At 39.2% G+C, this 27524-nt stretch overlaps 1 long non-coding RNA gene across 1 annotated transcript; it reads left to right on the forward strand.

Moving 5' to 3' along the window:
- The first annotated feature begins 6695 nt into the window (after nucleotides 1-6695).
- On the forward strand, nucleotides 6696-25080 carry LOC126108778 (uncharacterized). The gene is made up of 4 exons (XR_007523629.1): nucleotides 6696-6777; nucleotides 15100-15169; nucleotides 21392-21659; nucleotides 24288-25080. It is a non-coding gene; the product is annotated as an uncharacterized LOC126108778 (long non-coding RNA).
- Nucleotides 25081-27524: the final 2444 nt, after the last annotated feature.

The raw sequence follows: 27524 nt of genomic DNA on the forward strand, positions 1-27524 counted from the left end.
TGTGTTGCTGGTACCCTTGATGTTGCCTATATTGCTCATGGACTACTCAGTTTGTATATTTCGCTTATTTTTTTTTCATAGTTCCACACAACTTCTTCCTGTTTTCTCGATTGGGGCGTGTTCAGTTTTTCAAGGCCTATCCACTGTGCCAACTTATAACTAAATCTGAGGGGGGTGCGATGGGGAGGTTCCCTTGTAAGTGTTGTTCCGGGACATTTTCCCGTGTTGCGAGACTGTCGCTATACAAAAGTCTCGAGTCTCAGGTTCCCCGCCAAAACGGGGAACACGATGTAATGTCGCGCGACATTTCGCAGTCTGTACGTGTACTTTGACGAGTGTGCGTCATTTTGTGCCTGGCCAAAATGGAGACAACAATGAAAATAATTGAAGATTTTCAAGCTTGCCCTTGTCTCTGGGATGTGACATGTGGGGCATATAAAAACAGAAATATGAGGGATGCTATGGAATCTCTAGCTAAAAAATACCAGATGTCACACCATGAAATGGAGAAAAAAAATCCACAATTTAAAATCACAGTTTAGGTGCGAACATAAAAAGTTATCCGAGTCAAAAAAAAGTGGTTCGTCCCCCAAAAAGTGCAACTGGTTTGGGTACAAACCATTACTGTTTTTGTTACAAATAACGGAATCCAGAGGAAGCCAGGACACTGATTGCGATGAAGCGGAAGAAGAAACATATACCATAGTAAGTGAACTTTATTTAACAATTTACACAGTCATTTTTCACTCTTACGATATATATTATGTATATTTTTATCTTTTATAGTATTTTAAAAGTAATTTACCAAAGATTTTAAATTTATTTTTAACATTATTACCATCAGATAATTATTTTCATTGGCAATGCAGGAAAAATAATTAAAAAATTAATTGCCCAGCGAATATGTGCCATTGCCCCTATTGTTGATTGTTTTGCCAAGAAACCGCTCCTGCTGGAGATATAAAATAATCTCTGAATTCATCTCGAATTTTGTACACATCGGTAGGTGCTCTTACAGGAATACTTTGCAATTTTATTAGACTATTTGGTGATTCAGATCTCCACTGTCCTTCTATCAAATTTCCGTCAATGTCGTCTAAATCAAACGGTCCTGGAGGAGTATAAAACTTCCTTGATTCAGAAGTTCTTCTTAGGAAGTTGTGCAGATAACTACATGTCATAACCACAGATTCTACTTTATCGGGATCCAGTGCAATAGATTTTAAGAGCACTCTGAATTTGGAACTTAAAGTACCAAATATGTTTTCAATAACGCGTCGAGCTCTATAGAGCCTGTCATTGAAAATCCTTTCTGCTGATGTTGAACACAATCGCTGGCCTGGATAAGGTTCATCACATGGGTGGATAATGTAAACGCATCATCTGCTACAAATTCATAAGGAACAGGCGTAGATTTGCCTGGCAATGCTTTATCTGGGGGCATATTTAGTTTCTTTTGCACCATTTTCTTGTACAGAGATGTAAATTTTAAGACACCGCCATCCGATATTCGGCCCTGACATCCCACACCAGCATATATAAAGTTATAATTGGCATCACCTTCTCCAAGAAGCACAATACTGAAGTTTCCTTTATAATTGTAGTACATGCTGCCACTGTTTTCTGGGGCCACTATCTGTATGTGTTTGCCGTCCTTACTACCTAAACACTGAGGAAAGTTCCATCTCGTTGCGAATTGTTCTGCTATTGCTGTCCATTCGGAGTTAAATGATGGCATATGAAATATTAAACAAAATACAATAACATCAAAGCAATAAATACAAGTAACATCTGTTAAACAAAATAAGTTCAATGAAATTCTTGGTTTTTCCCTAGGACTATAACGACAACGAACAGAAGAAGAGAGATATGATGAACGACAATCCACTCTACCAAAAGAATAATTCAGAAGGCCACCGATACCCAAAAGGAAGAAGAATGCAAATCACGATGTTGATATTGCAAGGGATACTGCAAGCTGCATGAAATCTTTAACAGAGGCTGTTAGGAGCCGAGATGAATTTGTGGTTTACGGAGAGCATATTGCCAATAAATTAAGAAACTGCGGCAGAAGTCGCATCGAAATTTCCTTAGCCCAGCGTGAAATTGATGACACATTCTTAAAACTGGAAATGGGAATGTACAGTACGATAGGATATTCACCCCAGGTCAGTTCAAACCCGTTAAGCCCACTTCAAACAATTCCACCTCCACTCCATTCTTCACCATCAACATCCCATAGTGCAGACGGCCAAACCTCATACTCATCAGATTGTTCCTTTACACCCTCAACATCTTCGCAAGATGTGGAACCTCCTTCTCAAAATGAAGGGACCAGAGAAGAGAAACCATAGAGGATTTTTTTGAAAATTTCAAATCATTGTAATTTAAAAAATGACAAAATTGTATACCTGTAATTAATTCATTCTTAAAATAAAAAATGTAATAAATAAAAATTGAGTTAGGTACTTCTTACCTTTACAAACCCTTTCAGCGAAGTAATTATGGCTTCACAGACTTCTGGAACTATACTTGAAACTGATTGTTTTGACACTCGAAAGGTGTACATCAAGCTGGAAAATGATTCTCCGATAGCAAGGAACCGGAGGGTGAGAGCTAGCCTGACTGAGGCGGCAATGGTTTCCCTAAATACAGTGTTTTCTTTCGAAATCTTTTCTCCAGCCATTTGCAGAAGGGTTTCGAAATCGGTAGGGCTCATTCTGACAAAATTTCTGAAACCAATGCCATCTTCTAGCTTCAGTTTTTCAAGAATATTCAAAGCTGTAGTAACTCCACCAGAAAATAAATTCCTCGTCCAGTACCGTTTAGGTTAACGCTTTTTGCTTCTTAAGGAGCTCCGGAACGCCCTATACTTGCAATGTTAAAATAACGCTTATAAATTACATCTTTCCTCACAAAGTATTTGAGGTAGGAAGTTGAACTTTTTACAGATTATTTATTGGAATATGGGCTACAACTTAACACAGGGATTTTACAAAATTTTAGATCAGTTATTAAAGATGATTTTTTTTCAATTGTCATGAAAATTCACAACATTTTTTTGCAATTTTTTATTTATATATTCAAAAATATACAGTTTTTTGGAAAAAGGCTGTGTTAAACTATGCAGAAGGTACTGTGTAACATTTACTGAAAGTTTGAAACAAATTTGTTTGGAAGATCCTTAGAAAACATGTAATTAGTATGAGAAAATAAAAGTTTTGGGAATCGAGCGACAAAGATTGGATTAACTTTTTAGTGCATTCCAGGTCCATAGGATGGATTATCTTCATCCTCTGCAAACTCCTCCTCCAGCTTCCTCTTGTTCCTCCTCCTGTTTACTCTTGCTTGTATTTCTAGACTCTTTACAGCCCTGTCTGCAGCCCGAAGGCGTTCCTTGTCTAAAGCAAGCATCGCTCGTACCATGTTAGAACCTATCTTCATTCCCATATTTCTAAATACCTTGCACCTTACAATGTTGCCATCATTGAAAGTCGCAACAGCATCATACACACCAAAGTGAAGTGTTTCTATTCCAACAAATACAGTCTTGGGGATTGTCGACCATATAACACTATTTACACTTTCATTGGGGTTTTGAGTTTTTCCGTGAATACACTTTTTCAACAGTTCAGGTGCTGCTAAGTCTCTGAAAATAGGTTTTATCACCTCCATTATTGCATGAGGCAGACTATGCTTATGAGTGTACACTTCACCAGTTAGCAATCCTTTGTTATATTTGTGGTGTCACCGCCAGACACCACACTTGCTAGGTGGTAGCTTAAATCGGCCGCGGTCCATTAGTACATGTCGGACCCGCGTGTCGCCGCCATCAGTACTTGCAGACCTAGCGCCACCACATGGCAGGTCTAGAAAGACGGACTAGCACTCGCCCCAGTTGTACGGACGACATTGCTAGCGACTAGACGTACGAGGCCTTCCTCTCATTTGCCGAGAGACAGTTAGAATAGCCTTCAGCTAAGCACATGACTACGACCTAGCAAGGCGCCATTAGCCTTACCTACTTTGAGAGTTATAGTATAAATGTCTCAAGAAGAACGCTGTATTCATCAGAGAATAAAAGTTAAGTATAAAGCAGCTACGTACTTTTCTTGCTACCATTCAATAGTTATCCTGTTTCAGACTTCACGCCCGTCTGCATTAGTTCGCGTGCCTTTCGGCTACCTCCGAGTAGCGTGGCTCTCTTGCTACGCCACAACAATATTTACACCAACTGTCTTCTTCTTTGGGACACAAGCTATGTTGGGATTTTCATCGGTTGAAGAAGTATGAAAAAAAAAGAGCCCAAACAGCCTTCTTCATTTCGTCGACACTTTGTGTATTTTGCCTAATAGCCATTCCATAATAGTTCTGTATTTTGTCAATTACACTGTCAGTTAACCTTCCCTTCCCATCCAACCCTTTACCATCACTGAGTTTTTGTTTTTTGTACGAAGCTTTCAGTCGCCGAAGTCTTGTTCCCATTCGCTTCTGTACGTGTCCAATACACATCACTAAAATGTACCTGATGAACACGGACGTTAATAATAACACCATTTGACAGCAGTTTAACAGCGCCACAGTGGGTCACGCCCATGTAGAACACATTTTAAAAAAATTTAAAAATAGTTGTAGTCTTCGGAATTGAATAAATTATATATCTTTTAAAAGGTAATAGTCTGCAGATTCAGAAAACGCAAAAAAAGTAAAAATTGAACTTTTCATGATTTTGAGCCTTTCCGGAGCCCCTTAACAACATTAAATCATTTAAACAGAGATGAACAACACAAACAGCTATTTCTTGTGACATCGCGTTCTGATTTCTGTATCGCAACTGGCTTCGTACATGTGAACGCGTGACATTGTTTAGCGACAGTCTCGAGACATTGTATCACGACTGTATTTGCAAGTCGAGTGTTAGCAGATATAGGCGACATAAAAGTGAAAAAGCTTGCATACTTTCATTCCATAATGTCATATGGTATAATATTTTGGGGTAACTCTTCAAGTCAAACAAAAGTTTTCAGAGTCCAAAAGCGTGTAATACGTATTATTTGTGGAGTAAACTCACGGACGTCTTGTAGAAACCTCTTCAAAGAACTGGGTGTACTAACTACTGCCTCTCAGTATATTTACTCCTTAATGAAATTTGTCCTAAACAATATATCTCTTTTTTCAACAAACAGCTCAGTTCATACATACAATACCAGGAACAAAAATGATCTGTACAAGGACTTAAAAGCACTTACTTTAGTTCAAAAAAGGGGTCCACTACTCAGGAACACTCATCTTCAATAATTTGCCAGCAAACATAAAAAATTTAGTTACAAATAAAGATCAGTTTAAAAGGAGCCTGAAAGACTTACTAGTGGCCAACTCCTTCTACTCCATTGACGAATTTTTTAATAGAAACAAATGATGTATATATTCATACTATTAGTATTAATATTTCAACTTTTTTTTTAAAAAAAAAGGTGACATGTTCCACATCCACGAGGATCTCCTGAACACGGATCTATGGAACGAAAAACTAATCTAATTTGTTCTCATACAAAGTCCGGCGACTTTGCTGCTAGGTGTGTACGCGGCTTTACAGTGTCATAAAAGGAACAGGACATCAGAGTCTACTCCAGCAGCATCGGAATTTCGTAAACCATACTAAAATGCTTCATTCCGCTCTAATTACACATTTCTATGTCCAGAAATGTCTGAAGTACCTGATATTCAGCTTTTCTTTGTGGTTTTCGTGATACCAGTTTTCTTGGAGGTACAGTACTGTATTCTCATGTTTGGTTCTTTATTATGGTATGAAGTCATTCATCCCAGAAACTGAAAATTTGCACTTGAAACTGAACGAGATTGAGAGTAGACAGTAGTGCGGAATGGAACACTTCGTTTCAAATAAACTAACTGCCTCAGTGGAAAAAATTAATAGAGCAAATTTCTCTACAAAACTGATAGAAATAGCTTCATTGAGACATTAATGGTTGATTGCTAATAACGTGGAAATAATATAAAATCAGAAAATTGAAACCACGAACTTATTTTGGTCTTTCACGGTTATGAGAATGTATATTAATTCACTTGATGGCTCCCGGCCACAGAAATCTGTTTTCAGAATGAGATTGCCCACGAAAGGCAAAGGTCCCGAGTCTCGGTCGGGCACGCAGTTTTAATCTGCCAGGAAGTTTCAGAAATCTGTTTTGTTTTCATTTGAGGTGGGAGCTGTAAAAGAAGAGACAAGCAGCATCACAAAACACACGGGTCACGTGGAGGACTCCCCCACTATAACTCAGCTTGCTCTGCGCATGCGCGAAACTGGCAGCTTGGGCGCGCCGAAAAATTTTTCCGGGCTGCCTACTGCTCGTACAGCAAACAGCCACGCTTCAAGTATCCAGAAGCGGGAGGAAGGCACTGCTCATACGTGAATTCAGCTCTGCGCATGCGCACGAGCTCGCTGGCAACTGCTTATACGAACAAACACAGAACTTACCTTTCGTCCTCAAAGTTAATACTCACATGTAGTAATTTTATATTTCTATGAATATTACTTAATATACTGTTGGTTACGTAATACTATTTTTCTTTCATTTGTGTGTCCGTAGTTGTTCATATTATTTCAAAACCGTCTTGCCAAATATTACGAAGTTTCATCTTTTCCTTCTGGCAAGTTACCCGCCCTGTTCTTTCTTCCACGTCGATTATCTGCGAGTGTAGTTGGCCGTTACGTGGAATTGCTGACTGCGTTTATGGAAATTCGTACATTATGTTCCCCAGGTAATAAATAAACCACTAAAGATAACTTTGAACGAAGGAAAGACGAACATTTATTTTGGAACTAAATTAATATCGAATTTTGGTATTATTTTAGTTGACACTGTGTGAAACAGTTTGCAATGTTCTCATGGTGGCATGGTACCTGTTCGTAGCACTGTTGTGTAAATTTAACCTTATTTCCTCGTATATTAGACAGTGATTATGTTCTATGTTGAATTGGCTGTTGTCTCACCGTTGGCGTATGATTATTCGGATTAGCGTGTGAATTTGTGCAATGTTCCAGGTTATTTTTCTCACAGGTTAAACACGTTATTTTCAGGAAGTTTTCGAATTATGATTTGGAGGTAATTAATAGATAGACATCTATTTTAGAGCACGTTATGTATCTATACTGTTAATAAATTGAGGGACGCCAAGTCGGCATGAATCTGTAGCATCACGTTGGATTTTTGTCGGTTTAACGGTTGGTTTGGGGAGGAAAGGGACCATACTATGGGTTCACCAGTTCTCAAATTCTCGGCCTGCCAGATAAAATCGCTGCATGTATGTCTCTAGAATTTGTAAAGAGACGGTTGATATTGTCATGTGGTGTGTGGTATTATCGGGGTAGTTTGTCTGATGTATGTGATCTCGAGACAAAGCAAAAGGGAATGTTCACAAAAATGCTTCGTGATTTTCGAGATACGACTCTTCTTGACGTTCGTACATGCACTATATAATGGTTATACTGACTTGCATACCCCTCGTTATGTAATAATTTACGCGCAGGAACAACCAAAAACAAGAAACCGGCTGCTTTTAATTTATGTATAACTCCAGCAGATCGTTGTGTGAGCAGTTTATCGTATTGTCAATGCTTTTGATAAGTGCCTACAGTTAAATCACCTCGGGGATTTATGATGGTATGAAAGAAAGTTCTGTGGGATGTATTCATTCTGTTGCATTTTTGTGGGGGTGTAAGTGTTGCTTTGAGTATTCGTGTAGGTCGGCCTTCTGTATGAGTTAACGTTTTGTAAATTGTGCACCAACTTCAGTTTGTAGTAATGTGCGAGTTTAATGTATAAGAATGGTGGCACAGCTTTCTGCAAAGATGTAAAAAGCTGTTATTTTGCTATGAAAAGTTGCAAAATGTAAATTTCAAAGGAATGGCACATCAAGACAACATTCATCATGAGCACAGTTACTCATTTAACTACAAGGATGTTCCATATAAAGTAGGGCACACTTAAGATTTTTGAAAGTTTAATATTTGGTACTTCTTATACACTGTTTGAAAAGGCTGGACCTTTTTCCTGTATGGCGACAATGTTACTCATTATTGCTTTCGCTCCATAATTTGTAGTCATTTTTATATGGCCACACGTTTTCATGTGATGGCAGTGTGAATAATTGGAGCCAATTAATTGGCAAGTAAGAATTTATATTACTGTTACATACCCTAATGTAGTGCATAAACAGTATAAAATTGAAGTAGGTTAGGATAAATAACATAATACAACAGCATTAACTTTCATGTAACATGAGTCACTTTATTGCAATTAAGTTTCTGTATTAAGAGGAATGGTAGACCTAACTTAATCTTGTTCAGTAATTTACTTATTTCTACATCTACATCCATACTCCGCAAGCCACCTGACGGTGTGTGGCGGAGGGTACCTTCAGTACCTCTATCGGTTCTCCCTTCTATTCCAGTCTCGTATTGTTCGTGGAAAGAAGGATTGTCGGTATGCCTCTGTGTGGGCTCTAATCTCTCTGATTTTATCCTCATGGTCTCTTCGCGAGATATACGTAGGAGGGAGCAATATACTGCTTGACTCTTCGGTGAAGGTATGTTCTCAAAACTTTGTGTGAAGTATGAATAATATCACTTGTAAAAATTTCCCGGATTGAACCAATATTGTAAAAACATAAGATTAAATGTGTAACTTTTGTCAGGTAATCTGAGTGTTATATTTTTTTTAGTCAGAGTGTATACGACCCGGGACAACCGGGAGATCCGGGAAAAACCCGGGAATTTTTTCATCGGGGAGAAAATAGGGACAAACCCGGGAATTTTTCGGAATTCCGGGAATTTTTCATTTAGTTTTCAGTTAAATTTTTGTGATTTTGACGGGTAAGAACCGATAATCTAATAAAGGATATTACTGTTTCCCGCTTCTGCAGTATAATACTGCAGCAACAAAACATGAACGGGAGAAAAAAAAACGAAAATAAAACTTAGTCACAAAAGAAATAAGCCATATACAACAATAAAACAGTGCTCATACAAGCGGTTTGCCAACTGCAAAGTGTGTCAAAGGCTTTGGGAAGACTATGCAATGCTTCCTAGCAACAAATTGTCTCCGATGAGCGTGACGTCACAACTGTTTACTTTAGATTCGTTTGAGGAGTTGCGGGCCGGCCCTTGTGCGTGCGCAGTTGAGTCACGTATGAGAAGTACCTTTTCCCGCTTCTCGCTAGATACGTGTGGTTGGGCGCCACTATCCAATATTGCCCAGGTTCGGAAATATGAGATCCGGGGCTGATTCACAGAGCAGTCTGAGTTCTAGTGGGGAGTCTCTACGTGACCCGTGTTTACGTTTAGTGATTTTGTCGTTTCCTCTTCATTTCTTGCTCTTACATTAAACGAAAACAAAACGGATATCTATGGCCGTGAGCTATCAAATGAATTAAAATACGTTCGCATAATTACGGAAGGCTACAATATGTTATTAGTTTCAGGTTTTATCTCTACCTTTCTGACAGTCAGGCAATAATCGCCTTGCAGAACAATGAAGTTATTTTTGTCGGTTTGCTAAAGAAATTTGGCTTTTATTAATCTCTCCCGATGGGGCAGTCAATTTATTTGAAACGAAGTGTTTAATTCCATACAATGGGCTAGTTTCAACTGTTCACTGCATTTCAAAAGTGCATGTTTTCATCTTCTAGCACGTATGGCATTATGCCATAAAAAAAAGAACCAAACATGAGATAATACAGTACCGGTACTCAAGAAAATGTACGTCCGAATCTGGACATACGAATGTGTACTTTAAGCTGAATTACGCATTGTAGTATGGTTCACGAAATTCCTATGTTCTTGGAGTATCCTCTGGTGTCTTGTTTCTTTTGACATGGTGTAAGATCTTTTAATGTTTTACACCTACGATCATAAGGGCTTCCTGCATCATCGTAGCTGCGCAAGTGCGGTGACACCTTTTTCTGGCGCTCTCTGGCAACTAATGAAAAGAACCTATTTCTAACAGGTCACGGGAAAATATTTCGAATGGTTGTTTGAAAAGCGTTACTTTCAAAGTAAATTTCCTTTTATGCAAGATGAATTATGTGCGAGAATGTACGATGAATTTCTTAAATCACAGAGCATTTGACTCTCATTTAAAAATCAAGTCTTTGAGGACGTACATTTAGAAAAATTTCGAGCTCAGAAGATCAGACATTTATGTCTTTATTCAAAAGTTTACTGACATATTTGTGTGTTGTACCTTAAAGTGTAACACGCGCAAAAAAATCAACATTATACATGAAAGCTTAGCTTCTCTTGCAGCTTATTAATCTCAGAGACCAATATTGTATGTGAAAGCTTTTCCTTTCTTGTAGTAACGCTGTGTATGTTAATTTAAACCATTACCTTTTGCTATTTGTGTGTATGAGCTACTTAACACTGATATTGCTATTGGCTGACTAAGTCACGTATCCTACGCTAGAAGATCCGCTGTTATCGGCTGGCGAGATCACGTGACGAGCTATGACTGGCTACAAAAGAACATTGCAATCTTGATTTCAATGCTTCAGAAAGTAACATGAGGTGTTTGGTGGAATTTAAATTTACACTTTTCTAATACGAAAGTATGCAGTGTACAAGTTGCTGCACATCAAAGATCTTTCCAAAACATGTTTCTTACTATAACCATTCAAATGATTGATAAGTTTCACAGTTCCAAGGAAAAGTATACTGTCACTTGACAGGGAAGAAGTGTATTTTCACCCGGGAGAAAGTGTAATTTTAACCCGGAAATCCGGGAAAAATCTGGGAATTTTTTTCTTGTCCACGTATACACCCTGTTAAAGTTAAAAGAACAGGATGCCCTTAACAGCAGTAGAAAGATAGAAAAAGAGGTAGGAAAAGTTAGAGCATCTGCAAGAAGCTAGAAAAAGTCAACAGAAGCATCTGCAAGAAGCTAGAAAAAGTCAACAGAAACATTAAAGTTTCTGCATTTGAGTCCTCATAAACAATGACTTATCTGAGGAAAGAAGAGCTAAAACTAGGGAGAGAGTTAGAAAACATAGTGTAATGTAAGATGCAAAATCAGCAACATAGCAAAGCTGGTTTTTTGTTGTATAAGTGTGCTATGTAAACCCATGACTCAAGCTGATTGTTGCTTGCCATCGTCACCACTGTGTAAAATTGTAGTTGTTGTTGTTCTGTTCAGTGACTTGTGTGGAAATTCATCAGACAAAGTCTGAAAGGTCCAGTTGTGGCAGAAGTCCACAATATAGAGACCATAGTTCTTAAACTAGGTGCTTGGTACCTAGTTTCTACTGTTGTGACGACAGTTGCCAATCACCAAGCAGGAAGGACACAATAGTGATCAGAGAAAATAATGAGGAAAAGACAATTTACATTCATCACTTGGTCATGTCCATTATGTAAACATATGAGGTATTCAAACAGGAACACCCTGACATTCAAATTGGGAAATCTAAGTTTGCAGAGGTATGGCCACCACATGTTTAAGTAAGCAGCAGACTACCTCATGATGTATGTTTGTGTAAATATCACTAAAATTTCATAATGCCATCAGCAGCCTTCATAGGAAACATAATACTCCAGCTTACTGCAACATATTTGTATAGGCCATCATAAGCCAGTTTTGTTGGTAGATTGAATGTAAATTGTCAAAATGGTAAAGTTTTAAACTAGTCTATAAAATTGAACTGGAAATTGTGAATTTATCAGGGTATATTTGTAAGATGGAAGAAAACAATTCTAAAATTATTAAATTCAAAGAAGACTCTACAGCTGATATAGTGAAACAGAAAATTTCCATAATTCCTCAGTATCTTGTTCATAGTTATACAAAAAGAGCCTGTCTGCATCTTATCAACAAAAGGAAATGGTTCTGAACCAAGATTCTAAGGAGTTTGTACTGCTGCATATTGACTCTGCCGAAAATTACATTTCTGTTTATCAAGATGAGGTGTAAAGTGCATGTTGAGCAGAAGCACATGTTAGTAATTTCATTGTGCTACTGTGGCATTCAGGTTCTCATCACACAGTTGTTTCAGACAGCTTAACACATTCCAAGGATACTGTGAATACATTAGCAAGGTACTGTCAACTATACCTGAAAATTTGAAGGTAGTTTCAATGTAGTCTATGGATCTGCCTTGCAATTCAAAAAACAAATATATTACAGCCACTGCATGTCAACTTCAGTCATTCCTCAAAGTGGAAATCTAATGGAACTTTATTGCTACATCCTACGGTAAAGTAGCTGTAGGTGGAATTGGTGCACTTTTGAAAAGGCAAGTGTGGAATGAAGTAAAAAAGTGAAAATTCATAGTAGATGATGCATTAACTTTTGCTCAGGCAGCTGCATGTAGGCTACCAAAACTATGCAGGTTTGTCATATGTCCACTGATGAAACTTAATCAGGCTCAAATATTTTCTTCAGCCTCATCAGTACGAATCATAAAAATCATTCACTGCTTTCAGTACAAGAAAGGAGTACTATAAACGTATCTGCTGTCTTTGAAGAATTTCCCTGGTGCAGATCATCATACTGAAAGAACTGTAGAAAGTGTGAAAATTGGAGACAGGTACAAAGTGGAGGAGGAGGAGGAGATTAGTGTTTAACGTCCCGTCGACAACGAGGTCATTAGAGACGGAGCGCAAGCTCGGGTGAGGAAAGGATGGGGAAGGAAATCGGCCGTGCCCTTTCACAGGAACCATCCCGGCATTTGCCTGAAGCGATTTAGGGAAATCACGGAAAACCTAAATCAGGATGGCCGGAGACGGGATTGAACCGTCGTCCTCCCGAATGCGAGTCCAGTGTGCTAACCACTGCGCCACCTCGCTCGGTTACAAAGTGGAATATGATGGTAAATTTTATGCTGGAGAAGTACATGCAGTTTTTGGAAATGGCCAGCAAAATGTGATGAAATTCTGTTTACAAAATTATAAAGGAAATTGATCCATCTGATGTCAATACAAGTGATATTTTCAGTCCTCTGGCTTCTCATTGAATTTACACTGTGTTTTCCCAGTGGTTAAAAAGTGAAATGTTAATGTTAAGTTCATCTTATTTGGTAAATAACATCATACTTTCGTTTCTCTGCTTGCAAGAAAATGTTTTTCCAACAATAAGTAGCAAGTAACATGATTCACGCAATATTGAGTCACATGCTCTTTTCGGTGTATTACAGTATTTTACATGGTATAAATATTTTGAAAAATCTGCGTCTGTGTCATTTGAATGCCAATCTAATATGCATTTTCTCTGATGAAAACCAATTCCAGGATCTTAATAGTTCGAGGATACTTTTGATCTAAAATGAACATTAACAATAGGATGTCCCAAATTTGTAACTTTAGTCACAATATAAATTACGTTCTTGTTCTTTAATTTTAATGCTCATCCCTGCTCAGATATTAAATAGAGATCTTTGCCTGAATAACATAATTAATAATGATTTGCAAAAGAAAATATAGGTTTATAGATTGATAAAAGGTCAACATAATAATACACAGATTTCAAAACGTAACAGTCACCATGGAATCTCCCTACAGCAGTTCGTTAGATAAAACTAACCAGTATTACTGATAGTCAAGAATCTCTTCTTCACAGAGAAATATATAGGCTGCAGTATGCGATTCTCCTTAGTCCGTCGATAATCATTCCTACATGTCGGGGATTACTCTGAATTGGGTATAAAACCACAGATAAAGATGCATAAAAAACTCCTTAAAGTAACAACTGAATTAAAAAATGCATATTAAGTTGTCTGGGGCCATGGACTAAAAACAAAAAGAATGAAACTAGGTTTAGAAGTTACATATTTCCAATGCAACATGTGCGTATAAGACCAGTAAAAATTCTGTTCTATTCTTACCTATATTGATAAGAACATAGTAATAATCCTCTTGAATTATACTGTACGTCAAGACATTTTCAAAATACACTATATGATCAAAAGTATCCGGACACTCCCAAAAACATGTTTTTCATATTATGTAGATTGTGCTGCCACCTACAGCCAGGTACCCCATATCAGCAACCTCAGTGGTCATTAGACACCATGGGAGCAGAATGGGGCACTCCGCAGAACAACAGATTTCGAACGTGGTCAGGTGATTGGGTGTCACTTGGCATATGTCTGTACGCGAGATTTCCACACTCGTACTCCTAAACATCCCTAGGTTCACCGTTTCTGATGTGATAGTGAAGTGGAAACGTGAAGGGATACGTACAGCACAAAAGCGTACAGGCCGACCTCTTCTGTTGACTCACAGAGACTGCCGACAGTTGAAGAGGGTCGTAATTTCTAATAGGCAAATAACTATCCAGACCATCACACAGGAATTCCAAACTGCATCAGGATCCACTGCAAATACTATGACAGTTAGGTGGGAGGTGAGAAAACTTGGATTTCATGGTTGAGCGGCTGCTCATAAGCTGCACGTCACGCCGGTAAATGCCAAATGGTGCCTCGCTTGGTGTGAGGAGCTTAAACATTGGATGATTGAACAGTGGAAAAATGTTGAGTGACGAATCATGGTACACAATTTGGCGATCTGATGACAGGGTGTGGGTATGTCATATGCCAGCATTACCGATGGAGGGTTCCACGACCTTGTAAGTCATTTTCGTCCAGGTGTCCGGATAGTTTTGATCACATAGTGTAGATCCACAAGTATTTATATAGTGGAATACTACAGTCCCCACTTTAATCTCTCTTTCTCCACCTTGAAAACTGAGGCCAACTATATAATGCATTAGTTACTTTGATGGATGCAAAAAAACCCACACACACATAATTATCACCGTAGGGTAGTATACCATAATTCAGTGCTCCAAAGGACTAAAAGCAGTCAAAATTAGTTTCCATTTTATGTGATTTGGAGACTACATTGAGACTCTTCATAATCTGGAATTGTAAATCATTTCATCTCATTGTACTCTCTTTCACAGTGAATGTCAGATTTATTGCGTACATGCTGGCTCATTTAAGTGTCCCCTTAATAAATTGAAAATATTACCACTGAACTGAATCTCAAAGTAACAGTGGAAACTGATTTTATCTGATTGCTTATTTTTTCAGCATTGGTTCGCAAGGAAACTATCTGGACAAAAAGAAAACAGACAAGGCAACTACTGAGCCAGGCTCCATGGTAAGAGGCCTCTTTGTATTTCTTAGTGTTTCATTAATTTCTGTGGGCAGAATGCTTTGTGAATAAACATAAATAGTCATGTTGCTGGAAGCATGGATAATTGTCTAATAAAAGAAATCAAGTAATCTGTAAATGTTGATTATAACATTTCATAATGATGTTTTGAGTTAAACACCACATAAGATGAAAAGTTTAAATTTAATGTTTATCAAATGTGCAGAAATCTTGCTGTGCCACTCAGTTGTTTGAATGTATTCCAGTATTTTAAATGTCACCTTTTATGTACAACGAAAGAAGAAAGATGACATTCAAGTGAATATTAGCAGTGTCATTAAATTTAAAAGTGGAACAGATGCTGGTTGTGCATTGATTTATCAGTAATTTAAAATAGTTATTTTGAAAATGTGTTGGAGACATTTACTGTGTTTTCTGGTCTGAGAAGTTAGTTTCGTAGTAACATTTATGCTAGCAGCTCGCAGATATACTTTCAATTTTCATGAAAAATTATTTTTTCGTATGTTCTGCCATTTTATCCTGTGTGTTTGAACTATGTAGGTGAATTGGAGATAGGGATACTGGCTTTTGTATTTTGGGTGGGCGTGTCGTTGGCCTCGTGGTCCAGGGTTGAGCTGTATGGGTTAACTGTAGATTAGGATACTATGATAATTTTGTGTGATTTGTTTGAAATTTGTCAGGTGTTTTTCCAGTGTGTTGCATCTGGAGTGGTGTTTCTTTTATTGTTTAATTTTTAGTTCAGCCCCAGCCGGAACCCACCATTTCCAGCAGTTATTCCACTAATTTTATTTGGTTTAGTCATTGTTTCAGTTTATGTGTACTTGTATTTTTGTGGATGTTATTATTGATGTTTTGGTCGTCATGATGGATGTGCTCGAAATGAGGTTTTCCGCAAGATGTGAAATCATTGGTCAAAGCAGACAGGTGGCATCCCAGTGTCTGGTAATCCCCAGTTCCCTTTGAATATGTAAACAAAATTTCAGTAGGACTTAGAGCACTAAAGTTGCACTTCAAATGTCATTAAGAGATACACACATCAAAAGTTTTGCATCACCCTGGTTCCCAGAACTCCTGAAGATAGATTTTGACTGTGGATATTGTATCACAGACACAGTCCCTTTGACTGTTCAGAGATGTCACTAAAATGCCCAAAGGTGTAAACAACCACGCATGAACAGTGCCTATTAGACTGATGAGGTCCGACAGCTGATCAGTTCGCCATTCCACCAGGAAGGAGGTACACGGCTCGTGTTGTCTGTAGTTCAACCGTGCCAAGACGGTCAGTACCACGGTTCGATCATGTCTGCATTATTACTTTGTGCCAGGAAGAGCTCTCAACAAGGGAAGTGTCCAGCCGTCTCTGAGTAAACCAAAGCGATGTTGCTCGCGCATGGAGTAGGTAGAGATCGACAGGAACTTCCGATGACATGCCTCGCTCAGCCTGCCCAAGAGCTACTACTACAATGGATGACCTTTACCTACGGATTATGGCTCGGAGGAACCCTGACAGCAACACTTCCATGTTGAATAATGCTTTTTGTGTAGGCACAGGTCCTCATGTTAAAACTCAAACTGTGCACAGTAGGCTGCATGATGCGCAACTTCACTCCGGACGTCCGTGGCGAGGTCCATCTTTTCAACCACGGCACCATGCAGCGCGGTACAGATGGGTCCAACAACATGCCAACATGTGATGATTCAGTGATACATAGCATAGCCTGAGGTAAAGGTTAATTTGAATGGTTATAATTTTGATTGTGAATTGGTATAGTTATCAAACAGGAAGCCATGAGAATAACTGTACTATTTGTTATGGCATTTATTTAAAGTCTGTTGATTATGTGGTTGTGGTTTGTTTGCCATATTGATGATGTTATTGGTGAGTCGAGATAGATGGGATTTTTTCAGACAATTCCTTTAATAGTGACTATATTAAAATTTGATATGAGCTAAAACCTAGAAGAAGATGAGTCTTATAAAAATAATGGACTTATAAAAATAATGGAATGTTCTAGAATGGCTGAGTAACAGTTCTGAAGACTTCAACATTAGTCAAACTTTGAAATTTATCCTGAGACACTGCCATATTTAACTCTCACATCATGTGGCATGTTAGTCATTGACTGAAAATTTTATGGCTTTCAAGAGTTGTTTAGATACATAATCATTGAAAGCCATCTATGTGGCCAAACTTAATAAAACTTTAGTTGGTTTGTATTTTGTGTACTTACCAGATGGCACATTCCATTTGTCGAATATTCTCTTGTTGCAATCACTCCTCTACTAGTGCTTTTCAGGTGATCGTGCATTACCATCCATAAAAATGAAGTCAGGGACATGTGCCCTGAAAAGATGAACGTGAGATTAGCAAAGTGTCGTAATAACATTGACGGGTGACTGTACCGTGTTCAGATTTGTAGGTCAATGTGGCTATGCAACATTATGCTCCCCCACATCGTAACATTTGGACCACCAGAACGATTGTTTTCCGATGTTCCTGGGTTTATTGTATGTTCCCCCACCTCTTCTTGGCATATGAGGGTACATTCAGGATTATCAAACTCGATCATTTGGGTGGTCCAAGTGTTATGGTGTAGGGAGGCATAATATTGCATGGTATATGGTACACTCAACGTTTGTGTGACACTGTACTCCTTCCTTATGAGTGTCTTTTCAAGGGTGCATTCAGTTCTGATGTAATTTCTGTTAATGACACTGCATGACACCCTCAAACAGTACAGGTGGAGGAACTCCTGGAACTAGTGAAATGAAGCAAATGCACTGACCTGCCCACTCCCCTGATTTAAATCTATTGAGCATATGTGGGATGCATTAGGGAGATGTATTGCAGCATGTCCGCATGCATCCACTACGATCCAGCAGGTGTTGAGGGCACTGGTGGGTAACTGAATGCCCTACCACAAGACATCCTTACTGACTTTGTGACTTGAGTGTAATTATTGTCGTTGAGTGAAAATGTCAGGTCTATTTATTTGATTGTGTATTTCTTTCAGCTGCCTTCAGTAGTATATTGTAGCAGTGCTTTCTATGTATGGTTCAAGTTTCATTGAGCTGTGATACTTGGCAGTGACAGATAGTTAAGTCCCAGGCTTTGCACTTAAGTGTATTTACACAGCAGCTACTGAGAACATGACTACACAAATAGAGAATTTGACTTATTATTTCAGAAGTGTCAGTATGCTGAAAATGAGTGATGAATTAATATAATAGTCACTTCTGTGTAAAAAAGTCATGCAGTGTTGAAGCATTTAGATTAATGATGTTTTTCTAACGGCTTTTACTGTAGATTACATGTTGACTCGTAGTCACATTCCTGTTGTATGCATTCTTCTCGTCAATTGACAGTACCTATAAGTTGTACATTTTGCCTCCTCATATCTGTTTATCATCATTGGTGTTATCTAGATTCTTGATATTCTGGCACGCCTTCATAAGGGTTCATATACAGTGTTATTTTCCTGCTTTGTTGTATTCTGTATTTTACATTTGAGCTGACCAGTCCACTTCTGTCAATAATGCCCCTAGATATTTAAGTAATTTTTCTTGTCTCATAACTACTATCATTGATGTGTGCTTCAGATCCACTGTCACTATGCACTATCAGCTATTCAGTTTTTGTTGGATTCATGTATAGTCCCTGTATGGCATATTACTGATAAAGATGTCACAAGATCGCTTTCATCTTGCCCTAGCCCCCCCAGGGGGCCTGCAGCTCTTTTGCAGGTACATGTGTGGCACATGCAGGCCTACGAGCTATTGCAGCATCTCTTCTTGCCTGGGCTGCATTCCCTTCCCCATATCCACTCCTTCCCATTCAACTCATACCCTTCTGGCTTCCCCCCCAGCCCTTCCCCATGCCTATGCCCATCTTTCTCCCTTGGCGTATCCATTTACGTTGACATGGATATTTCTGAGGTTCTGATGTTTCTTTACAATCTTGACTCATGTTCCCACATACTACCTTTTTTCCCAGCTTTTTGTGGTTCCTGTGGGTTTGATCTCCCTTTCTAAACTGTTTTCATAGTGTGAGACATTGGGGAAAGACTCCCTCCCTTCCATCCCCAACATGGGTTCCTCTCCTCCCCCTCCTTCCCCATGTCCCACCCGGCTGTAGCCCGCACTCCTTGCCCCCTGCTAGGTCACGAACGTGGTGTCCAGTCCCTATGGTGGGACTGTTACGTCCCCCATAGGGATCACACTTCTGGTACCTGAGCTGTCACTGCCTTGCGTGTGCCTAGGAGCGGTTGATCATCTGTTTGGGGCACTGCTGTGCCAGGTGCCACTTGATGCAGCTGGGTGACACCCACGGAGTGAGCCCCAGATCAGAATGGGTGGTACCAGGGCAGATGCTCTGCACATGAAGCATACTAAGCTCCAAGCTTCTGGCTGCTGCTGTGGCTGTCTCTTCTGATAGGAATGATTCTCTCGCTGCTTCCTTTTGCTTCCTCCAGCCTTTCCCTCCTAGGCCACTGGTGTGGGGTGAAACCCTTTCCCCATTCTTGGTTTATTCCAGGACAGAAACAGAGACTTCTGCGACTACCAAATAGCTCTTTTTTTGTACAACACAATGAAGATAAGTTTGGTGAAGTTGACTCCTTTTAGTAAGATGCGACTTGGTTCCTTCCTAATCAAAATGTCTTCTGCCAGTCAGTCACCTTCTCTTTCCACTTGTAGGCACATAAGAGACATCCCAGTGAGCATTACTCCTTACCAATCCTTAAATATGACCCAGGGCGTTATTTTCCACAGGGACTTCCTCTTTCAATCTGGTGAGAGCCCACAATTAATATGGCACGGTAGTGTTAGTTTCATCAAGCGAGTCCAAGGGTCCTAAGAACAATAGTGTTGACACTTCGTGATAGTATATTTGTGGACACTGATAGCACTCACACTGACTGGGGTGTTGGATGTGCCTTTGTTGTTGGCACAGATGTTTTTCCAGTATCGGCTTCCAGAACACTGCTCAGTGTTTACAGCAGAACTCTTCGCCCTGTATTAGGCCATGCAGTACGTCCGGTGACACAAGCTGTTCCCTTGCATCATCTGCTCCAACTTTCTCAATGCATTTCAAAGCATCCGTGTGTTGTTCACCGTCCACCCCTTAGTGCAGCGGGTCCAGGAAAGCTGTCACTTGCTCACTCTTGATGGAGCCACTGTGACGTTTATGTGGGTTCTTGGTCATGTTGGTCTGACAGGAAACAAGGCCATTGACATTGCTGCCAAGGCTGCAGTACTCGTACCTTGGCCCGCTAGTTCTTCCATTTCCTCTAATCTCTGCGTTGCCATCTGTCAGGAGGTGGTGAACTGATCTTCCCCTCATGTGAACAAGCTGCGGGGAATTAAGTCTCTCCCAACAGCTTGGACGACCTCCTCTCAGCCATCTCGCCGGGTTGTGTATTAAGCACTGTCTTTTTAGTCTTCACCATTTGTTAACTGATGCGTCTCCTCCACTTTGTGCTCATTGCCATCAACCTTTTGACAGTTCGCCATTTCCTGACGGGATGCCCTTTTTTAACCACTTACTTTCTTATTTATGTTTGCTGTTTGAGTTATTGGTCATTTTAGCGACTGATGCATGGGCTGTCCACCGTGTTTTACTTTTTATCCACTGTAGCAATATGGTGCTGGACATTTAATCTTCAGTTCAGGGCCTCTGTTTCTCTGTGGCATATTTTATAGACCTTTCTCCACATTCCTGTTTTTAGCTGTCTTTCCTTTTATCGATTGGGGTTTACGTGTAGTCGTTTTTAACGCCTTTCTTTGTCTTGGTGTTCTATGGTTCTGACATGTTTGTGTAATACCTAGTTGTTTTTGCACCCTAAAACAAAAGACGGTTGATGGACATCCACAACAAGATTTCATTTTTACCAAGTAGGAAACAATTTTTCACAGGTTCACATTGTTCACCTAAACTTGCCATGATAAAAACGAAACAAGAAAAAAGCAGTACTAACAGAAACAAATCACTGTAGATCAGCAGAACAAGTCAGATCTACAACGCAGACAGCACTGAACTGGGAATGAGTTGCGCTATACATGCCTAGTGGCAGAAATGCATGCTATGCAGGTTTGGCCCAAGGCAGTGGTGTTTTTAATACCCACTTGTATACATTGATGGAAGAAAGAAAAAAATACTTTCTGTGCTGTGTGATTGATTCAACTGAAATTGCGCTATATATGTTTCAGAAGTGACTATACTGGCAGAGGCAAAGACTGAGGGAGGAAGTTCACAAGTGGCCTGCATGCACTGTGGGAAACTTCAGATGGTGCAGACGTAACTCTGGTGGTCAGCGGCTTCTAGCTGCCAGGACACAGTCAGATCCTGGGAGCAAGAAGTGCAGTCTCTGATACTGTGTTGCATTTCTCACTTTTCATTTCGCAACATGGTGTCAAAGACCGGGCTCCCAGCTGACACTTAGCAAATTGATGTGCAGCAGACAGCAGCTATATAGAGGTAACAAATATATGAGAAGCTCCCTCATAGCAAGTATGATACAATTCCTTTACTTACTATATCCTGCACCATAGTTCAGGGACATTGTCGACTGAATAGTCCAAAATTACAGCATGTACACTGTTACTGTGTTGGTGTTAACTGAAAACTCTGAAGTAAAGTAATTAGTGTCTTTGTTGTTTATTCAATTGAAATAATACACTATGACTAAACCAGATACAACTTCCTGATAATGAAACAAAATACATGTAGCAATAAAAACTCACGGCACATTATCTTTGTAACGCAGTATTCATGTATGAAACACTGTTACACTGTTCAGTAGTAGTTCAGCAATACACGTGACACTGTCTGTACACATCTAAGAACCATGTGTAAACAATTGTCAGTTCTCGACTAGGTATTTATAATAGCACACTTTTGTGATTATTAAAAACTTCATGGTTTTCATGGATTACAGCTAAATGGTAATTTCATAGAGAAGGAAAAGTAAATATTATAGTCAATCGGACTGGGTTTTAGAGCTAATAAATCCATATACAAAACTTTGTTTTGTGTTTTGTTATATAAAAGGCAACACATTGTTGATGTCTTACGTTTACCCGCAAGTTTGTTTCTACAAATTTCTATATAGGTACCACTTACAAATTGTTGAACAAAGTGTAAAATTTAACACGTCGTCCTTGAAATACAGGGCATGAAAAATAGGAAGAAAACTGATTGTACTTGGAAAACATCGGGCTACAATATCGTGGGTAGTGATTTTGGAAGCATGACATGGTTTAAGGATGGGTGATATCCAGAAATGGTATATCATTGAACTAATGACTTCTGAAATGTATAATTTTGAAAGTAACTAATTACTTTTTCAGAATTGGAAAAAAGCAGTTTACAAAACTGCTTAGATAGTTCTGAACATTCAGTTTTGAATTCTTGATGTTTCATAATGTAGAACTTCGAAACAAATTACTTTAATGGAATTGGCAAAAAACATGCTACAAAACTGGATAGATGGTATGTCCTGAAGATTTAATTCTGACTTATAGATTTTGCGTAGTGGCAATGTGTCTGGGCACACAGTTTCTGATTTTCTCATTCCCATGATTTGAAATAAGAGCGAAAATTTCTGTTGAAGATAAGAATTTGCTCTAAAGTGAATATTGGGACAATACAAAACCATCCACTCATCTGTAATTTTTGAGGAAGAACTATGGCATCTTTCTTTTAATATTTGTTGCTCCCAAATAGAAAAGTTAAATCTCGAAGTTTATAGAAAGCTGATACTTGTTGGCATGAACTGAATAAGGACTAATGAAAATATCTGTGGGTGCAATGATTATTTACTTTTTATGAATATGCAGGAAGAGTCATATCAGTTGTTATCAATTTACATCTGACATGTATTCGAACTGGAGACAAATACACGCACAGTGAATTTGGCACTATTAAAAAGAAAAATTGAATTGCAAAGATCCTCAAACTAAAGTTAAGTAAGCATTATTGATGTTCCTAGAGCCACCTGGTCACTTGATTAGGCCCCACAAGCCAAACTTAGGCATCTGAAATCTAAGAGGGCATGCTGAAAAGAAATGTCTCCAGATTTTATATGAAAACTCTTAAAGCTATTTAAATAAAACGAACATTGTTAACATTCTATATATTCATTCTTCATGTCAACATATTTGCAGCCTTCTGCTGCTGTCAGACAAAGAATTGTAGCATGTGAGTGCTGCAATATCTACAACAATCCTGACACCTGGGATTCACTGTCATCAATCATCTTCAGTACAGATTTTCATCTGTTTCTGAAACTTAAAGAACAACTTCAAAGACTTCTCTTTAACAAGGATGAAGCAGTGCAAGTGGAGGTAAAGGCTGTGGCTCTGTTGACAAAGTCCAATTTCTAGTGATAGTATCAACAAACTGGTCTCTCATTGGGGGAAATGTGTTAGTTTCCAGGGTGACTGTGTTAAGAAATAAATATATAGGCATGAAGAATAAAGATATAGAATGTTAATATCCTTTGTTTTATTTAAGAAGCTTTAAAAGTTTTCATGTAAAAAAAAAACTCGGAGGCATTACTTTCCAGCACACCCTCGTACACCCACATATATACTCTGCTAAGCACAAATCAGTGTGTGGTGAGTGTATCTGGCCTGTTGCCATGTCCTTCCTTAGTCTTTCAACAACTTAGGGTGCATGGGAAGGACAACTTTTGCTATGCCTAGATATCAATCTGATTTCATATTTTGCTCTATTTTTTGTGTTGGCTCTACTTCAGAACCTTTACTTAAGAGTTGCCCTTAGTCTAAATTACAGAATCACAGGAAGGACTCAAACTTGGATTTCCTGATTGTAGTGAGCAGTGGCCTTAATAATTTCGGCAATCCGTGCATGCTTCATGGCCAGACCCGAACATCAATATGTTGTCATCCATTCGTCATTAACATGTTAATTCCTGTACAAGGGAGAATGTTAATTCAAAGTCACTAGTCCACACTGCAATATCGTAAATTACAGAAATGTTTCACTTATGTGTCAGATGTATATGCATTGATGGAAGAATGGACAAGTTACTTCCTATGCTGTATGATTGATGCCACAGTTGTTGCATTATTTATGTTTCAGGAGTGATTGTAATTGCAGAGTAGAAGGCTGAGGGAGGCAGTTTCATGAACGACTGCGTGCACTGCTAAAATCTTCAGCTGGTTCGGACATGACTGGTTGTCGTCTGCCTGGAGCTGCCAGCACACAGCCGGATCTAGGCAGTTATGAGCCCAGTGTTTGTCGCCATGTTGCGTTTCTCGCATGTCATTTCGTAACATGGCGGCAAACACTGGGCTTCTTACTGACGTGTTGCAAATCGCCGTGCGAGAAGTGTGCATCTACTAGATAGAGGTAAGAGACACATGAGAAGTTCTCTTACAATAAGTGTGAAACAGTTTCTTTCCTTGCCATTCCTTGCATCATGCTTGGGTGACATTGTGAACTTAAAAAGTCCCAAAGACAGTTATTGGAGTAGATAGGGATTTGGCGTTAATGGAAAAATGCTGAAGTAAAATAATTACAGCTTCTTGGCAGTTTATTAATTCAAAATGTGTACTGTGTTGCCAGATAATTCTTCCTGATGATTACTCAGTATTCATACAGGCAGCACAAAATTACTCTCTTCAGTAGTAGTTCACCAGTACATCTAACATAGTATCTATACATCTAAGAAACCTGTCAGGACTGTAGAAGCAGTTCTTAACCGTTTTCTTTTTTACAACTGCACCCTTTGGTGGTGATTAAAAACTTCATGTGTTTTAATAGTTATAGATAAATGGTAATGTCAAAGATAATTTAAGAACCTAAATATTTTAGTCAGTCACACTATTATTTAGGGCTAATAAATCTTTGTAGAAAATGATTGTATTGTTTTTTTGGGTCTAATAAATCTTTGTACAAAATGATTCTTGTGTTTTGCTGCAAAAAAAGAACCACCTTTTAATGTCGTAAGTTCATCCCCGAGTGTGTGTTGCAGAATTTGCATACAACTGTAATTTATAAATTAGTAAACAAAGGATAGAATTTAGAGTATGTTCCTTAGAGTACAAAGCATGAGAATAAAAAATTTATACTAGGGACACTTCATGCTACAATACTATGAAGAGAGATTTCAGAAACATAGCACCGTATAAGAATTGGCGATGTCCAGAAATAGTATAACATTTCAATAATTAAAACTTCCGGGCTAAGAGACCGTGGTCCAATAGTAGAAATACTTCTCCCTGACGTTTCGTTGCCAGCTGCGGGCAACATCATCTGAGGTGAGTCTACGACTGGCTGCTAGGCCGTGGAGGTCCTGTTTATATAGAGCGTGTAGAGGGCGCCACCACGTGCCACGTGTTGTCAACAGTAAAACTATCTGTGGCTGGCGTCATTACTCTCGATCGAAGGTAATCGATTGTCACATCTTTGGTACAAAGTCAATCGCCATATCTTATCTAACTTCAAGCCTTCTTCTTTCCTGTTAAAATTATTGTGGTGTTTAAAAATCTCTACAGCCTCTCTATACATACGTGTATAATAAAGCGATGTCTTAGCTAGCACGCTCGTCTCGCTAAATTTTATTTCATGGTCACCCGTTTCAAAAACATGTTCCGCTACAGCCGATTTGTCCGTGTGTCCCAATCGACAGTTCCTTTTATGTTCAGTTAGGCGAGTATTGAAACTTCTTTTTGTGGTTCCAATGTAAACCTTCCCACAACTACACGGAATGTTATACACACCAGGAGTAGCTAAAGGGTGTCGTGCATCTTTCGCCGATCTTAAGCATTCACTAATCTTCTTGGTGGGTCTGAAGATTGTTTCAATTCTGAACTTGGCCAGCACTTTCCCGATATGGCCCGTAATATTGTGGATGAATGGAAGAAAATCTTTCCCCACCGATGGTGGTTGTTGTTGCACGTTTTCGGACATTTTTCTTCTGGGATGGAGTGCTCGATGTATCTCCTTTCCAGCGTACCCATTTTTCTGGAAAGCGGTTCGCAAGTGGTTTAGTTCCTCTTGCAAATAAGCTGGCTCACAGATTTTATTAGCCCTGTCCACCAATGTCTTGATAATACCTCTCTTCTGCCTGGGATGATGGTTTGAATCCTTATGAAGATAACGATCGGTATGCATATCTTTTCTGTAGACTTTGCGACCCAGAGTCCCATCTGCTTGTTAAACTGTCCTTTTCTATCTCCATAGTGAATTCAGTTTTTGAATTGATGCTATTCAAATGCTTCAAAAAACGGTTCAGTTCTTCTTCACACGTGACGAGTGGTGGCTCCCTCTACACGCTCTATATAAACAGGACCTCCACGGCCTAGCAGCCAGTCGTAGACTCGCCTCAGATGATGTTGCCCCCGCAGCTGGCAACGAAACGTCAGGGAGAAGTGTTTCTACTATTGGACCATGGCCTCTTAGCCCGGAAGTTTTAATTACTGAAGATGCCGGCTGTGAAAGCCTACACGCTATGAGTATAACATTTAATTAATAGCTCCTGAAATCAGTTTCAAAAGAAACTAATCACTTCCTCGCAATTGGCAAAAAGTATGCTAGAAAATAGTATGGATGGTTAGTTCTGAAAATTTAATTTTTTCGACTTCTAAGTTTTGTGTAGTTTCCGGCATAAGAAATCACAATGATCATCTGCTCAACCTAATGAGGTTTATGCAAAAATAAATGCATCACACATTATGTGATTGAGATGATAGTGATTGTAATTGTGCGTCTAAAATATAGTAACCAATTAAGAAGTTGACAAATGCGTTTTTGGATGCATATATGAAAAATGAAACAGGAAAACAGGTTGAAGGTTCTTTACACATTTCAGATGTTGTTTCTAATATACAGACTCAGCACCAGAGCTGGTAAATGCGATGGCAGAGTTGCTGGCTGCTGCCAACAGGTAGGGCCTGCCACTGCTTAAACAGACGTGAGGAGAAGATGGTGCAGGACCTGAGCACGGAGAATGCTGCTGCCTCTGCAGCCCTGGCCGTGCTGCACCACTGCCCAGGACAGGTGTGCTGGCAGTCTGTTCATAGTAGGCTGGTGACGACTGGCCACAAATGTTGCAGTACATAGAAGAGACTGCTGTGGACATCTACAAGCAGCTGGCAATGGAACTGCCAAACTCGCAATCCACACTGGCATAGGGAACAGTTTGGGGTGACACTGTGTGTGTGTGTGTGTGTGTGTGTGTGTGTGTGTGTGTGTGTGTGTGTGTGTGTGTGTGTGTGTGTGTGTGTCATTGCAGGCATGCGACACGATGAGAAAAAATATGTAAGTGGAGCAGGTACAAACACGATCATTTTAGGGATGATATGGTCTGCAAAC

This window comes from Schistocerca cancellata, chromosome 11 (genome assembly GCF_023864275.1).
Source record: "Schistocerca cancellata isolate TAMUIC-IGC-003103 chromosome 11, iqSchCanc2.1, whole genome shotgun sequence".
Classification (NCBI taxonomy): Eukaryota; Metazoa; Arthropoda; class Insecta; order Orthoptera; family Acrididae; genus Schistocerca; species Schistocerca cancellata.